This window comes from Littorina saxatilis, linkage group LG1 (assembly GCF_037325665.1).
Source record: "Littorina saxatilis isolate snail1 linkage group LG1, US_GU_Lsax_2.0, whole genome shotgun sequence".
Lineage (NCBI taxonomy): Eukaryota > Metazoa > Mollusca > Gastropoda > Littorinimorpha > Littorinidae > Littorina > Littorina saxatilis.
Window position 1 is genome coordinate 24,449,460 of NC_090245.1, and position 17,533 is coordinate 24,466,992.

At 39.3% G+C, this 17,533-nt stretch overlaps 1 protein-coding gene across 1 annotated transcript in view; it reads left to right on the forward strand.

The window, feature by feature from the left end:
• Positions 1-17,533, forward strand: part of LOC138965476 (ATP-dependent DNA helicase Q4-like) — a 430,431-nt gene that overhangs the window by 262,176 nt on the left and 150,722 nt on the right. The gene's annotated exons all lie outside the window — the stretch shown is intronic.

The window sequence follows — 17,533 nt, forward strand, 5'->3', positions numbered from 1 at the left end:
TTTGTAATTTTGTTAACACATTAATGTTGTGAAACGCCCAGAACCATGTCAGGATTTGCAATACATAAAAAAACTTTATTATTGTTTTATCTTTTTATATTTAGTCAAGTTTTGACTAAATATTTTAACATCGAGGGGGAATCGAAACGAGGGTCGTGGTGTATGTGCGTGTGTGCATGTGTGTGTGTGTGTGTGTAGAGCGATTCAGACTAAACTACTGGACCGATCTTTATGAAAATTGACATGAGAGTTCCTGGGTATGAAATCCCCGAACGTTTTTTTCATTTTTTTGATAAATGTCTTTGATGACGTCATATCCGGCTTTTTGTGAAAGTTGAGGCGGCACTGTCACGCCCTCATTTTTCAACCAAATTGGTTGACATTTTGGTCAAGTAATCTTCGACAAAGCCCGGACTTCGGTATTGCATTTCAGCTTGGTGGCTTAAAAATTAATTAATGACTTTGGTCATTAAAAATCGGAAAATTGTAAAAAAAATAAAAATTTATAAAACGATCCAAATTAACGTTCATCTTATTCTCCATCATTTGCTGATTCCAAAAACATATAAATATGTTATATTCGGATTAAAAACAAGCTCTGAAAAATAAATATATAAAAATTATTATCAAAATTAAATTGTCCAAATCAATTTAAAAATACTTTCATCTTATTCCTTGTCGGTTCCTGATTCCAAAAACATATAGATATGATATGTTTGGATTAAAAACACGCTCAGAAAGTTAAAACAAAGAGAGGTACAGAAAAGCGTGCTATCCTTCTTAGCGCAACTACTACCCCGCTCTTCTTGTCAATTTCACTGCCTTTGCCATGAGCGGTGGACTGACGATGCTACGAGTATACGGTCTTGCTGAAAAATGGCATTGCGTTTAGTTTCATTCTGTGAGTTCGACAGCTACTTGACTAAATATTGTATTTTCGCCTTACGCGACTTGTTTATGATTACTATTACCATTATCAGTATATAAGAGGGACCACGCTTATACCGAAACTGCAATTTAAACAAAATTAATGTTGAAGAAATCAAAAATACATCGAACACATTTCACGCTTTGATTTAACTTATGTTTCCAGCTCGTCACAGACACAGCCTAAGTGCGAAGGCCTGTCTTGAAGCAGAAACGCTTTTGGTGTTCTAGTCGCTTCACACTTTAAGTCAAGTGTCATTCAGTCCGTCTCTCACAATATCACACCTATCCGCGAAAATAGGCAATAGGCCATGATGGGCCATATGTCAGGGAACAGAAGTAGCTCGCTGACTGTCTGATTTTTTCCCGAGATTTTATTACCTCTCTGGGCCATAAGATGTGGACTACCTTGGGATGGGACAATAAAGTAATGAGAGAGAAAAATCTAATATATTCCTTGACTTTGGGGTAGCGCGACTCTGTTGCAGCTAACTTTCATGTGGGAGAAATAGGCCCTGTCGGAGAACAGAAGTAGCTCGCTGAGTGTCTGATTTTTTCCGAGCTTTTATTACCTCTCTGGGCCATACGATGTGAACTACCTTGTGGTTTGTTTGTTGTTTGTTACGTGTAAGGATTACCCACATGACAAGCAAACAATACATAATTCGTTTGATCTTATCGAGGTTATCGTTCCGAATAAGTTGTTGTATATACTGTAAACATTCCACTTTTAAACACATTTTTAAAACACCTGTTGTGAACACTGAATGAATTACTCTTTTACAAAAATAACACATGAATAACACACACTAAATAATGTTTACCATTTGTGCTACTTTTACCAGTTGAATTAAACAAACTTCACCAACAAAGTATTGCGACTAATTACGCACCCGAATTAAGGCATTAATTCCCATGTCATTTTGTTCAATTTGTCTATGCTACTACCCGTAGTACATGTAGTATGTAGTCAAAATAGTCGGAAAGTTTCAAAGCAAACTAACAAGTCCTTGCTGACATACAGCGCTTTTTCGCATAATGCCCCTCGTAATTAACGCAAAAAACTCCCGTTTTTGACCGCACATACGATCGACACCTGCATCAGAAGGAATAGCATAGAACACAAAATATGCGAGCGTGTGAATCCGTGATTTGTAAAAATGTAAAACAATCGCCCCGCGATTTACAAATCACGTAAATGCGCCGGATATTTTCTTGTCATCTCCAATGTCAAGGGATCTATTAAATGTTTTCAATAAGGAATCAGAAAGGCCATATACATTCCGCTCCGCGCATATCTATTAAAATCCTTCGGCAACAAATTATTGCGACAAATTACGCACCCAAATTAAGGCATTAATTCCTATGTCATTTCGTTCAATTTGTCTATGTACTACCCGTAGTAGCTTACATGTAGTATGTAGGCAAAATATTCGGAAAGTTTCAAAGCAAACTAACAAGTCCTTGCTGATATACAGCGCTTTTTGGCATAATGCCCTTAGTAATTGACGCAAAAACTCCTGTTTTTGATCGTAAATGCGATCGACACCTGCATCAGAAGGAATCCCGTCGCGATATAACCTTCGTGGTTGAAAACGACGTTAAACACCAAATAAAGAAAGAATCAGAAGGAATAGCATAGAAGACGTAATATGCGAGCGTGTTAACCCGTGATTCGTAAAAATGTAAAACAATCACCCCGCGATTTACAAATCACGTAAATACGCCCGATATTTTCTTGTCATCTCCAAATTAAGTCAAGGGATCTATTAAATGTTTTGATTCTTATTTCATTACTTTTTTGTCCCATCGCTGGGATATTCGGGTCAATTCCCCCCAATGGAAGGCTAGCAGGAACAAAGTCGCGCTTCCTCCAAATCAGGGGATCTATCAGATGTTTTTTCTTCTTTACTTCATTGTCCAATCACTGGGAAATTCGGGGCGTTTCCTCCCTGTGGAAAGCTAGCAGCAACAGAGACACGCTACCTCAAAGTCAAGGGATATATTAGATTGTTGTTTTTCATTACTTTATTGTCTATTCGCTGGGAAATTCGGGTCGCTTCCTCCCAGTGAAAAGCTATCAGCAACCGAGTCGCACTACCCCAAAGTCAAGGGATATATTAGATTTTTGTTCTCTCATTACTTTATTGTCCCATCGCTGGGAAATTCGGGCGCTTCCTCGCAGAGAAAAGCTAGCAGCTTCTTCTTCTTCTTCTTGGCGTTCGCAGAGGTTACACAATCAGTCCAGCACTGGTGATAAATGTTGTCGTTTTCTCCAACTCCTGTCGACTGCCGTATAGTTTGGTCTGCAAGGGAGTTGGTGACGGCCACACTTCTTTTCGTTCCTCATCTAGTAAGGGACATCGCTGTAAGATGTGTTCCGCTGTTTGGTCCTCTTGACCGCAGGCACAGGTTGGTGATGGCGCCAGCTTGAACTTTCGGTTCATGTGAGCATTGAGCCTGTTGTGGCCAGTACGCAGTCTGATGAGGTTGACTTGCTGCTCTCTGGACATTGTGTGGTAGTCATCTCTGTTTGTCCTTGGCCTCATCAATGCCTTGATGATTGTCTTCTGCTCACTAAAGCTGACACTGTTTTCAGGTTGGTCTTCCACGGCTCCTTCTTTTGCCAGCTCATCTGCCCTTTCATTTCCTGGTATCCCACAGTGTGCTGGTATCCACTGGAGGACAACTCTTCTGGTTTGTCTGACCATCTGTAATGCTTTGGCCAGCTGTGGGAGTTTGTCGTTCTCTAGGGCCTGAAGGACTGAAAGGGCGTCCGAGAGGAAGACAACTTGGTAGCAAGGGTCTGCGGAGTCCTGAACGAAGGAGGCGGCCTGCATGAGAGCTTCTGCTTCTGCTTTATAGAAGCTAGCAGCAACAAAGTCGCGATACCCCGAAGTCAAGGGATCTATAAGATGTTTTTGTCATTAATGTATTTTCCCGTCGCTGGGAAATTCGGGTCGCATTCTCCCAGAAGAAAGCTAGTAGCAACAGAGTTGCGCTACCCCAAAGTCAAGGGATCAATTAGATTTATTTAATTCTTTTCATTATTTTATTGTCCCATCGCTCAAAAATTCGGATTTGTTTTCTTTATGCTAAAAATCGTAATATTTTATCTATCGAGTCCAAACCACCCCCACCACCCAGCGTGGACGGCTTCACTGTGTCACAATGTGGATGCAAAGAAAGACAAAAAGATCTACTGAAAGAGCACACGCCGACGACGAGCAATATCTAGTAAAACTGCAGACGGGTCACCTGCAGACTCAGCCGTGTGTGTATGTGTGTGTGTGTGTGTAATCCAGCAGCGTGCTTACAACAACAACAACAACAAACACAAAAAACACCTAATAAAAAATGTTTAAAAAAACCCACAATAAATACCGGTTAAGCGATATGAAACAAATCAGTCAATCTGTCGCTCGAAACAAAAATATCAACACTAAAAACCAGCCATATATGACGTAATGTGAGTAGTTTTGACAGCATCGCTGATCACCTACCTTAATTCTGTTTTCACATATTAATGTTTAAAACAAACATAAACTTTGAAAATAATTCTCTGAGAATGTTAGGACAGTTCCACTCATCTTGAACTCAGGTCAAAAGGAGTTCAGGTCATTCTCTCCCTGACAGGATGCCTTGAGATTCCTTGTCTGGCAAGGAAACCGATTTTTGTGTGTGTGTGTGCATATTTAGAGCTTTTTGTAATGTATTATTGATATAAGCAGATTCGCGATCGTCGATAATGATTTTTCATGGTGTTTTGTCATTTTAAAATTACGAAGGAATTGAAATGTAAGACAGTTTCAAGCGAGCTATTTTTCGCGGCTGTATTTACTGTGCAAACAATTCTAAATATGACAAAAGTGTCACGTGATAATCAACCGTTTGGTTTCGGCGCTCACTGGAGCAGACGATTTTTTCTGTAACCAGTTGACAGAGATGAAACCATATATTACGGTCTCCTTCCGGCAGCAGTCCCAAAATTTCGACTTGTTTTGACCTTAGAACGATGTCTTTATCATAACTGTGAAGAACAGAACGGAGATCACTGTCGAAGTCGGCCAATCTGCAATCATTTTCGTCTCGCGAACACTGATCTCAAATTTAGATCAGTGCTCGCGAAAAACATATGGGAGATAACTCTGTATTCTTTTTTTTATATAGATTCGCGTAGGACTGTAGCGTCCGGTCAGAGAGACAACTGGCAATAGCCGTGGAGCGATGCTTATCAGAATGAGTTCCACTGAGTCCACCATAATCAAATATAGTGCCGAAAAATTAAAGCTTCTTTTTTTAATACAATAACAGGATAGATTGTTCCAAAAAAAACTACAGAAAATTGGCCATTTTGACCTCCATAATGTAACATCTTAAAAGTAAGTGTAGTTGGACCTGTCTTTAACGACAGTTTGAAACTGTCTACCCGAGTTGTTATCGCAATTAAAGAAAGCCGCCGTTGGCTACTCGGGTGGTGTCTTATCGCTTTCAAGAGTATGGCAAGAGTATGTCAAGAGGTGTGTATGGGGTGCACTCAAGCGCAGAAGACAACGTGATTGCATTCGGCTAACTGAGAGCCGTCCCGTCCGTCTGATACGTTTAGCAGTCGGTATAGCGAGATGGTAGTGTATGAATTTTATGTATTGGTGATGTAGAGATAGTACAATGTAATTAAAAAAATAAATTTAAAACAAACATGATTTTAAAGGTTGTGAAAGACAGGTTGTGAACGTTAGTTTGGGCCGAAACTGGCAGCCGCAGTCCGTTTAGACATGTGATCGCAGTTGACAAGTAAGCAATATCTTAAAACATGTCGCGTAGACGAAATTAATACATTCAGTCAACCCTTCGAACTCACATTATGAAAGACAATACGAAGACAAAACTCAATACCTGTGTCGATTTCATACCTGACGGCGACCGCTATCGCGTTCACGCCACAGAAAGCCAGTATAGCGCAGTAGTGTAAAGCGCTTCTTATGAAATTGTGCTTTTTCTATTGTATATTAATTTTTTTTTCGAGCTTGTTTTAATCCAAACAGGACATTAAACGTTGTATGTATTTTTGACCAAAATAGGACATTTTACACAGATCGAAACAGTCAGTGTTCCTCCGAGACCGCGCTAGCGGTCGAGGTGAACGACTGTCGAGATATGTGTAAATTGTCATATTTTGGTAAAAAAAATACAAATAAAATTTATGTATCTGGGTAGAATTTCTTGTAGTTTTTATGATTGAACGCACACAAACATGCACTATTTTGTAGTCTCGGCTGGCCGCCTAAACAGACGTTTTGTCGGCCTCTGACGTCACATAGCTCAAAGAAGGGAAATCCAGTGTTCAATCGATACACATAGATTTGTTTATGGAATCAGAAAATGATCAAGAATAAGATTACATCTTTTTGGATCGATTCATCACATTTTATTTTTAAATACAATTTTCTGACTTTTAATGGCCAAACTCAAAAAATAATTTGCAAGCTTTAATCCTGAAATGCAATCCTGTTGTCCGGATTTTGTCGAAAGTTACTTTTACAGAATTTTAATCAAATGAATCCAAAAATGAGGGTGTGACAGTGCCACCAAAACTTGTACAAAATGCCAGATATTACGTCATCAAAGAAACGTATCCTCCAGTAGTCCAGTAGTTTTCTCTGAATGGCTCTACACATACATACACACAGACCCACAGACACGTACTACGTAGGCCCTACACCACAACCCTAGTCACGATTCCCCATCTAAGTTAAAACATTTAGTCAAAACTTTACAATATGTTAAAAAATATATATATATATATATTTCGTGTGGTCGTTATAGACAAAGTGGTGGACAAGCTTTCATTGGACAGGTTTGATTGCACGATCGGACTAAAGATTCAAACACACCGATTGGCTTCAAGGGAGCCCGGGTAGCTCAGGTTGTGGACTTGTGATCCTAGGGTCGCGGGTTCGAATCTCGGCCGGGGCCCAGATATGTCATAATGATATACTACAACAACAAAAGTTCATGGAAAGATAGAAACGCTTACTTGCGTTGCAACTTTCAAAACATTTAAGAGTAATTTGCAGTCGGCTGCAGGTCGAACATCATGGAAAATTACATATGAAAATCCGGACGAGGAAGTAAACTTTACCAAAACATTATTGCGAGAAATGTCGCGACAAAACTGCCGGTTGTTGTTATTTTTCTACCTCAAATGCACTCGACATCTGCATGAGTAGGAATAGCATAGAACACAAAATACGCATGCTAACTTAACAAGACAACATGTTCTAGGTAGATAATGTTTGACTTTCTTCTCTCATGTAAAAGTTGTATATCATCTATATTGTTGTATCATAACAGAATTCAGACGTTCAAACGATTTCTGAAACAGACGTGTGCTGCCTGCTACATATATCATTAAACAAATCAAGCCAGTGATGTTGAGAAGAAAAAATATCGACAACCAACTATACCACAACGACAACAATCGATAATTTTGCGCACAAAACAAAAAAAACTTTCGGGAAATAGAAGTCAAGTAAGCTGATCAACTGAAAGAAGAATGAATCTGAATACACATATTTTTTCTTCTTTACCCCTGTCTCCACCCCCTGACCTTGGTTCGGCGCGTCGTTAACAGATACTATGATTTGACACGATCGTTACCTCACAGACGACACGACTCGCCGCGTCTACCTCTCCCTGTGTGCTTCTGTAGCGGCATGTATAGGATGAAAAATATTAATTAATTTATTTTTGTTGTTGAGCAACGGTTTTTACGAACACATAGTGTTAAATAAAACCTTGAAAGAAAAATGATTGTTGTGTATGCATGAACCGCGCACAAGTTCTATCACGCCTCTTCTGAGCGGCTCCCGTTCCACCAAGGGCAACATTTTTTTCTGCATGAAGAAATCAAGTTGACACCTTCTTCGAGCTTCGTGGTCCGCCAGTAAAGTAGCGCACATACTAAATACATTCATCCATTGGCCCAAATGGTCATGTGATAAACCCAACGCTCCGCCCACTCCACTCAAAACACTTGACCGCCGCGTCAATGAAATCTTCGCTGGTGTTTATTGGATGGTCTGTTTTGTTACAGGCCGAACGCTGCCCGTCTTACAGAAGGCTCATAAGACCGCGTAAAAGCCATACCACGTTGAAATCAGCGGTTCTCTTCTAAAAGCGTGATTGACATTGTCAGTTAGTCAAGCAAACGAATGCACGCGTTCACGCATGCACACACATTAATATACGTTTGTTCTGCGAATTGTTTGCTTGTTTCTCTATGATTTGTTAATGCGTGCGCGTGTTTGTATGTGTGTTTATCACCAGTCGACATAATTACTGAAATACTCAATTCTTTGGACGCAACAGCACTCTGCACTTTCAAGCATGTACTACATGTACTGTTTTTGTACATGGGGTTAACACACGTTGTTTTGCATAGAAATCTTAATTCGTTAAGCGGGGAATACTTTAAAAAACAAAACCCACATGTTTTAACGATTCACGTAATGTTGCTTAGCTAACACAACAATTCGCCAAGAAAAATGTACTTAGCATACCCATTCCTAAAACGAGTATAAAGGATCTTAGTTGGAAAAAAAAAGGGAAGTTTTGTTTTTGTTTTTTAAGTAAGTCGCCCAAGCGCTCTATCAACTTGGCTAAAAACAAATCTTTGAAAAAAAACACAACTAACTACACACACACACACACACACACACACACACACACACACACACACACACACACACCCACACACACGAAAAAATAAAAGAAAAGAGAAACACACACTAATGTGACATGATATAACTGAGTACAAGACCGGAAAATCGCAAATGCTTACGCATAAACTTTTACAATTTCTTAGAAGCGCTCCGAACAGACACAATCACACACTCACATGCAACTTGGAAAAGCACTTCACTGGACAGTTCGGGTTGCAATTTTGGTTATTGTAATTATGTAACCACACACGTACCATCTGAACATCAAATTCTGAGTGTTCAGTTATTCACACGGGTTTCATCTGCTTGGGTAATGGATTACAACTAAATAGCACTGAAAAAATTAATTTAAAGAATCAAGAATCAAACGCAAAAGAGATTATCGCCAGAAGGTGAAATCCTGTTTGTATGAAAAGAAATAATCGGCAACGGTAACGGAGCATTTTACAGTTAGTTATTTCAGATGTTTCCAAATTACATCACTGCGAATGTCTCTTGGGCTTCGAAAGGTGGATGTCGCCGGGGAAAAATCACTAAAACGGCTTATTTATTTCTTTATTTGTAAATGAAGTCCTTCCAATACGTATCAATGATTTGGATCACCACCTCAGGTTTGCCTAGGAAGGCGTAATCAATATTTTCAATTTTACGCCGGCAATAAATGTTTACTTTGCGCGTAAAACATATATTAAGAGCGTACAATTCATCAACAGTAATTAAAACAAACAGAAAATCAACAAACTAACTTACAAACAAGCAAAGGGACACGAGAAGAAAAACAAGTCGCGTAAGGCGAAAATACAATATTTAGTCAAGTAGCTGTCGAACTCACAGAATGAAACTGAACGCAATGCAACGCAGCAAGACCGTATACTCGTAGCATCGTCAGTCCACCGCTCACGGCAAAGGCAGTGAAATTGACAAGAAGAGCGGGGTAGTAGTTGCGCTGAGAAGGATAGCACGCTTTTCTGTACCTCTCTTCGTTTTAACTTTCTGAGCGTGTTTTTAATCCAAACATATCATATCTATATGTTTTTGGAATCAGGAACCGACAAGGAATAAGATGAAAGTGTTTTAAATTGATTTCGAAAATTTAATTTTGATAATAAATTTTATATATTTAATTTTCAGAGCTTGTATTTAATCCGAATATAACATATTTATATGTTTTTGGAATCAGAACATGATGGAGAATAAGATGAACGTAAATTTGGATCGTTTTATAAAAAAAATATTTTGTTTACAATTTTCAGATTTTTAATGACCAAAGTCATTAATTAATTTTTTAGCCACCAAGCTGAAATGCAATACCGAAGTCCGGGCTTTGTCGAACATTACTTGACCAAAATTTCAACCAAAACTTTCAGGAAAAGCCGGATATGACGTCATCAAAGACATTTATCAAAAAAATGAACAAAATGTCCAGGGATTTCCTACCCAGGAACTCTCATGTCAAATTTCATAAAGATCGGTCCAGTAGTTTGGTCTGAATCGCTCTACACACACACACGCACATACAGACACAGACACAGACACACACACACACACACACACACACCACGACCCTCGTCTCGATTACCCCCTCTACGTTAAAACATTTAGTCAAAACTTGACTAAATGTAAACAAGTCGCGTAAGGCGATAATACAACATTTAGTCAAGTAGCTGTCGAACTCACAGAATGAAACTGAACGCAATGCCATTTTTCAGCAAGACCGTATACTCGTAGCATCGTCAGTCCACCGCTCATGGCAAAGTCAGTGAAATTGACAAGAAGAGCGGGGTAGTAGTTGCGCTAAGAAGGATAGCACGCTTTTCTGTACCTCTCTTTGTTTTAACTTTCTGAGCGTGTTTTTAATCCAAACATATCATATCTATATGTTTTTGGAATCAGGAACCGACAAGGAATAAGGTGAAAGTGTTTTTACATTGATTTGGACAACTTAATTTTGATAATAATTTTTATATATTTAATTTTCAGAGCTTTTTTTTAATCCAAATATAACATATTTATATGTTTTTGGAATCAGAAAGTGATGGAGAATAAGATGAACGTAAATGTGGATCGTTTTATAAATTTTTTTTTTTTTTTACAATTTTCAGATTTTTAATGACCAAAGTCATTAATTAATTTTTATGCCACCAAGCTGAAATGCAATACCGAAGTCCGGGCTTTGTCAAAGATTACTTGACCAAAATTTCAACCAATTTGGTTGAAAAATGAGAGCGTGACAGTGCCGCCTCAACTTTCACGAAAAGCCGGATATGACGTCATAAAAGACATTTATCAAAAAAATGGAAAAAAAGTCTGGGGATTTCCTACCCAGGAACTCTCATGTCAAATTTCATAAAGATCGGTCCAGTAGTTTAGTCTGAATCGCTCTACACACACACAGACACACACACACACGCACACACGCACGCACGCACATACACCACGACCCTCGTCTCGATTCCCCCTCTACGTTAAAACATTTAGTCAAAACTTGACTAAATGTAAAAAACAGAGACAGAAATGGGGGAGGGGAGCATATGGGGAGGTGGAGAGAGGCATTACAAAAACTTTCCTGTTGACGAAAGCAAAATGACGCGAAATGAACCCAATGATGGTTTTTTTCAAAAGTAATGTAGTAAGCTTACAAAAGTGTTCTTTTTTGGTTTGTTTTATGTGTTTTCCTTTTAACAGCCAACTGTCGCCCAATTAGGGACTGCTCTACATTATGCAAATGAATATGAATAGTTAATGGTTGAAAAGTGTGAAAAAAAGAGAGAAACAAAGAGAGAAACAGACTGGTAGAGAGAAGATGGAGAGAGGGAGGGAGGGATTCAAAGAACTGTTGCCGAAAGCAAGGCATCTCGAGATAATGGCCTATAACCTGTTCAGGTAAGTATGTTAAAAGCAATTAACCGCTGAACTCATCCTCTCTAAAGAGTACACTTCACACCAATCGCTGAAGTTTTCAAGGGGTCATATAGTACACACATTGGACAATAGAGAGGCCGTAAAAGGGTCGCGTTGCCATTGGTCAACCTGACCACGTGATCAGCCTCGGCACAAAGCTACGTCCGTGGTCATGGAAACCCTTTCTAGTTCAGTCCTGGCTCGGAACAGTTTTTTGTGGGTTTTTTTTCCGAACGATGTAGGCGTCTCCCAGGAATTGTTTTGGTTGGCGTGCGGAGCGGAGAGTTACAAATTACTTTAAAAGAAAACACTTTGGTTACTTCTCAGAGTGTTATGTATGGTCCGACTGAGGTGCCAGTAGCGGACGTTTTAAATGGAAACAAATTGAAACAACTTTTACAGCCCGGACTTCGGTATTGCATTTCAGCTTTGTGGCTTAAAAATTAATTAATGACTTTGGTCATTAAACATCTGAAAATTGTAAAAAAAAAAATAGGCCTATTCTTTTTTATAAAACGATTCAAATTTACGTTCATCTGATTCTTCATCATTTTCTGATTAAAAAAACATATACATATGTTATATTTGGATTAAAAACAAGCTCTGAAAATTAAAATTACAAAAATTATGATCAAAATTAAATTTTCGAAATCAATTTAAAAACACTTTCATCTTTTTCCTTGTCGGTTCCTGATTCCAAAAACATATAGATATGATATGTTTGGATTAAAAACACGCTCAGAAAGTTAAAACGAAGAGAGGTACAGAAAAGCGTGCTATCCTTCTCAGCGCAACTACTACCCCGCTCTTCTTGTCAATTTCAGTGCCTTTGCCATGAGCGGTGGACGGACGATGCTACGAGTATACGGTCTTGCTGAAAAATTGCATAGCGTTCAGTTTCATTCTGTGAGTTCGACAGCTTGACTAAATGTTGTATTTTCGCCTTACGCGACTTGTTTAAAATCAAGAGTCAAACTGACACAAAGATTTTCACCTTCCATTTCTCTGTAATGGAGGCACGCAGAGGCACGACGTAGAGAGAGCGTCAGATAACCGCGACGTAGGTTTGGGGAGTCGGGTCGGGCACTAAGAGTACAGTTTATTTTTACAGAACTGTACATTAATTATCGCAACAGGTTTAAACAGTTCGCTTTACATTTGATTCTGTCTCTCTCTGTCTGTGTCTGTCTGTGTCTGTCTGTCTGTCTGTCTGTCTGTCTGTCTGTCTGTCTGTCTGTCTGTCTGTCTGTCTGTCTGTCTCTCTCTCTCTCTGTCTGTCTGTCTGTCTGTCTCTCTCTCTCTCTCTCTCTCTCTCTCTCTCTCTATCTCTCTTTTTTTTTGTCGTTGGAATTTGAATTTAAACATATCTTTGAACATAAAACATAATTGTCAGAACGATTTCGAGTGAACAGACTTCGGCGTGTACGAACACAGATAACCCTGTGGGCTGCTGTCACATTTTAGGTTTCTATACAATGAGAAAATAACAAAGTGTTGTTGACTTTTCATGCAAGGAGGTCGATCCTTGCAATTTTGTAATTATGTTTGTTCTCGTATGTTAGCTTAAGACGGGAAAGTCAGACGCAAGCGAAGGGAAATTACCAGATCACGCTCACAAGTGTGTACTAAAAGTCACATCAAATCCAATCTTCGGCCACTGTGAGGCCACTAAATGAGAAACAGATGACAGGCACTCCGCCACTTCTGCTGAAGGACATAGCAGGTACTTGGCTACACTTCACTGCGCCACATGAGTGATTCCATTTTCCGTTCGGCAATCAGTCTGTCTCACGCACAAATTGTCAAGGGTAATTTTAAACTGAGTCTAATTTTGTCAGACACTGGGCAAGTTTTAATACCGGACCTTCAACATTGACGATTGGGGTCTAAAAAACACATTCCTTCCTTATAAACGATTCAGAGAAAATACCCCCCCCCCCCCCACTCTATACCCCCACCCCCTTGCATTTTGAAATCTCCTAACATTATCTGAAATTGAAGCTGGCGTTAGAAAGCATGACTGAAACCCCACCGCTGTTAATCTCCTTCTCGATAAAAGAAGATATACACGTATTGTACGGCCGTTTTCTCAAGGCTGTCCAAATGAAGTGCTATCTGAATTTAACTCTTAAAAAAAAAAAAGACTAATACGGGTTTTTTTTTTTTTTTAATAAGCCACGCCCCGGACTGCGCGCGCAACACATGCAGACGACGCATATATGTGTAGTAAGTTTGTCGGAACTTTGGCGGAGTAATTTGATAGAGTTTTTAGATTGTGTCAACGACTGTAGACGTGATGTAACTTACAGATAAATTATATCTGAGCTTAAAAAAGTGTTTATTTTCAATAAAAATCGGTTCGGGTAGCGATGTGATGTTAATCTAGCAAATCAACAGGGCTACTTCCTAATGGACCGAAGTTCTGTGGGACTGAAGAATCATCAACCGATGTGAACTGCTATTTGTTTAGGTGGTTCAGTCTTTCCCCATCGGCAGCCCTGTAAGCTTACATTTACTGAAAAAATCCTGTTTCATTTTTCTCTTTGAGTAAGAATATTTGTCCGCAGCTTACGGACTAACCCGTTCGATAGTATTACTTGGGTATAAACTTCCTTCCCAGATTGTCTCTGTCTCATCGCAAAATTACACAAACATTTTTCAATTTACAATATTTTACTTTGTCATTTTTTTCCCTGTTCGACGACTCTTCCGACTATGTGAGTGTGTATGCGTATGTTGAATCCGATTACGCTTGTCCGCTGAACTGAAACGTGATCGAAATGACATTCGATCGATATTGACACTAACTAGTTTTTAAAAAAAATGTATTCACACGCATACGCACACGGAGTTTTTCTTTGTTTCTTTTTTAATTTGAGGTAATCGATAATAGCGTGGCATGAAATACAATTTTGCGAAAACCCGGTGAAAACATATCGCTCCAATGAATGCTGTCCATCATGTGCGAGGTCGGGAAAAGTGTTACACGTATCGCATGAAAACAAAGAGTGTACAGATAAAACTGAAAAGGAATTAAAGCGGAGAAGTCGGCAACTCAGTCAAACCACCTCTAATAAAGTGACAAATAGTACTAAACTATCGACTACTAAGATTCATTTGATTTTGTAACCAAGAATTTAGTTTTTGTTTTTGACGGCGCCATCAATTTAAAAGAAATGCATCTTTTCTGGTTCACATTTAAATTTTAAAAAAAATTAAAAAACCCACCTTTCTTGTTTTTTGATTCACATTTAGATAGTCAGCATTATATCATTTACATTTAACGTATACTGCATCCCGGTATCAGCATGCTTATTATACAATAAAATAAAAACAGCGCTAGCATACCATGAACATAATTAATTTCCTTGTAAATCTGTTTTGCTTCTTTCTTTATTTATTTATTTGTGTGGGGTGTTTTTTTGCGTCTTTATTTTGGGGAGAGTGTTTTATTGTTCCTCAAAAGCACTTTGGTCAATATCCCTTTAACTTTGAACTACCGTTCAGTTTGAGGACAGAATGCAATTATTTTATTTTTGGACAACAACACTGTTGGGGTTGATGTACAAAATTGATGGTTGACTGATCAAAAGATCAAAATATTGTGTGCGATATCTGTTCCTTTAAACCTTTCGTTTAACCAGCAGGTGACATATGGCATGGCACGGCCCCCGTTTGACCACCCAGGCTCTCCCTCGCCCACTTTGTCCCCGCAAGTTTTTTTGCTACCTTTTCTATATGCACTGTCAATAACATTTTTTGAGGCGAATTTGTCGTTTGCTTGCAAAAAAAAAGATAGTTAATTATCAGATCAGCTTTGTAAAGGAGATACTAAAAACCGCACATAATTATTCAAAAAAAGTCTGATGCGTGGCGACAACTGCCGCTCCGACTGAAGGGCTATTTACTGAAAAGGAAGGTGGGGGGGGGGGGGGGGGTCCTGGGGAGAGGTGGAGGGGTGGTGGGCAAAATGAGACAGAGCCGATACGATTACGATGTGGAGGGGGGGGGGGGGGCAGCAAATGTTCGCATGCACATGGTGGTCAGTAACTTTAGTAACACAAATCGACGTTTGATTTTAATCCCACACAGATGTGTTAATTTTTCTTTTGTTATTTTCTTTTTTCTGTCAAAATGTATAAATGAAAAACGTGACAGGCTGGATAAAATTTATCTGAGTGAAACGTTATTTCTTTCAGGGTCCGCATTGGTTTCTAAAAAAACAATAGTGTTTAATTTTAACTTGATTTCATTTACATGAATTCAAATCAGAAACGAAGAAAATATCATAACCCCGCAATATAACAGTGTCACAGAATCGTGAAACAATTCCGTGAAAACATTCTCTCAATGCTGACAATGTCTTGGTGCGTGGTTCTCACATGTGGTGTCCAGTTGTCCATCTTAGCTAATTTAAATTCCGCGTGTGATGTTTTAAGTGGGCCTATTGGGACGAAGCTGAGTAGATTCGGGATGCGAAAATCAGCAGATTATACGATTTTATGATCCGCGGCAGAGACTATCAAGTGCTCTTGCGTATACAAGAACCAGTCGGTCGGATCGAGTCCAGGTGTGATTTTCGCGTTCTACTTACAGTCGTTTTATCTCAGCTGATAACTCCTTGCCAAATGGTGGCAAAAACGCTCAATGGAATGTGACATCGCATGCGTTGGGAAGACCGTGGGAAAATATTGAGACCTCAGAATAGGGTCCTACGATTGACCAAAGCAAACATAATACGACAACACATCATAGTGTGTGTGTGTTTCTGCACGCGGTCTGTTTCTCATAAGACACGCAATAAGCACACCCTGGTCGTAAGGGAAAATAGCCTAACATGGACAACTGCCTGATATGGACCACCTCCTGTTCTGACAAACTAACGGTGCTATAGGTCTCAAAACAATTTCATTCTTTGGATAACTTGCATATATATGCGATATAAACATTTGTAACCACACAATAAGCTAAGCTTATATTAAATGTGGTTATAAATATGTACATCTAGATAGGAATTATTATTTCACGTTATGTCAAGGTCAGAGAATCGCTTATCCCCTTGTTATAAATGTAAGACAGACAAGATACAATTTTTACCAAAAAGAGGAAAAGATACAGCAAAAGAATCAGAGGATGTGACAGAGGACGGGAAGAGAGTTAATTTTATTTTTCAGCAAGCAAGGGGGGGGGGGGGGGGGGGGGGGTCAGAGAGACGATTACTGTTACAGACTTGCCAATTCAATGTTCCTGCAGCAGCAATAATTTCATCCAAAATGTTGTCCAAACTAATTAAGCTTAGATTACTCATAATTTATGAATACAAAGAAAAACCTTCAAGAAAGATTCACTCAAACTTGATTAAATCCCCAGATGAAGCATCCGTCGCGTCGCACATATGGAAACATGCGTTCTTTGATATTACTGTTGCGATCGGTTTTGACGCTGCCGCCACCTCGCCGCAACTATCGTGCTGCCATCGCGTCGCGATATGGAAACACAGCTTAAGACTATGCATATAATACTGCTGGTTTTCTCTTCATTCTTCTCAAAATGTCGGTCTCTGTCTGTCTGTCCCTGTTTATGTGTCTCTCTATCTCTATCTCGCACTAATTCTGTCGGTCGGTCCGTCTCTCTGTCTGTCTCTCTGTATTTCTAGCTCTGTCTCTCTTTTTGTCTTTTTCTTACTCTCTCAGTTTATTAAAACAAAACAAAAACAAGTCGCGTAAGGCGAAAATACAATATTTAGTCAAGTAGCTGTCGAACTCACAGAATGAAACTGAACGCAACGCAACGCAGCAAGACCGTATACTCGTAGCATCGTCACTCCACCGCCCGTGGCAAAGGCAGTGCACGTGGAATGGACAAGAAGAGCGGGGTATTCGTTGCGCTGAGAAGGATAGCACGCTTTTCTGTACCTCTCTTCGTTTTAACTTTCTGAGCGTGTTTTTAATCCAAACATATCATATCTATATATTTTTGGA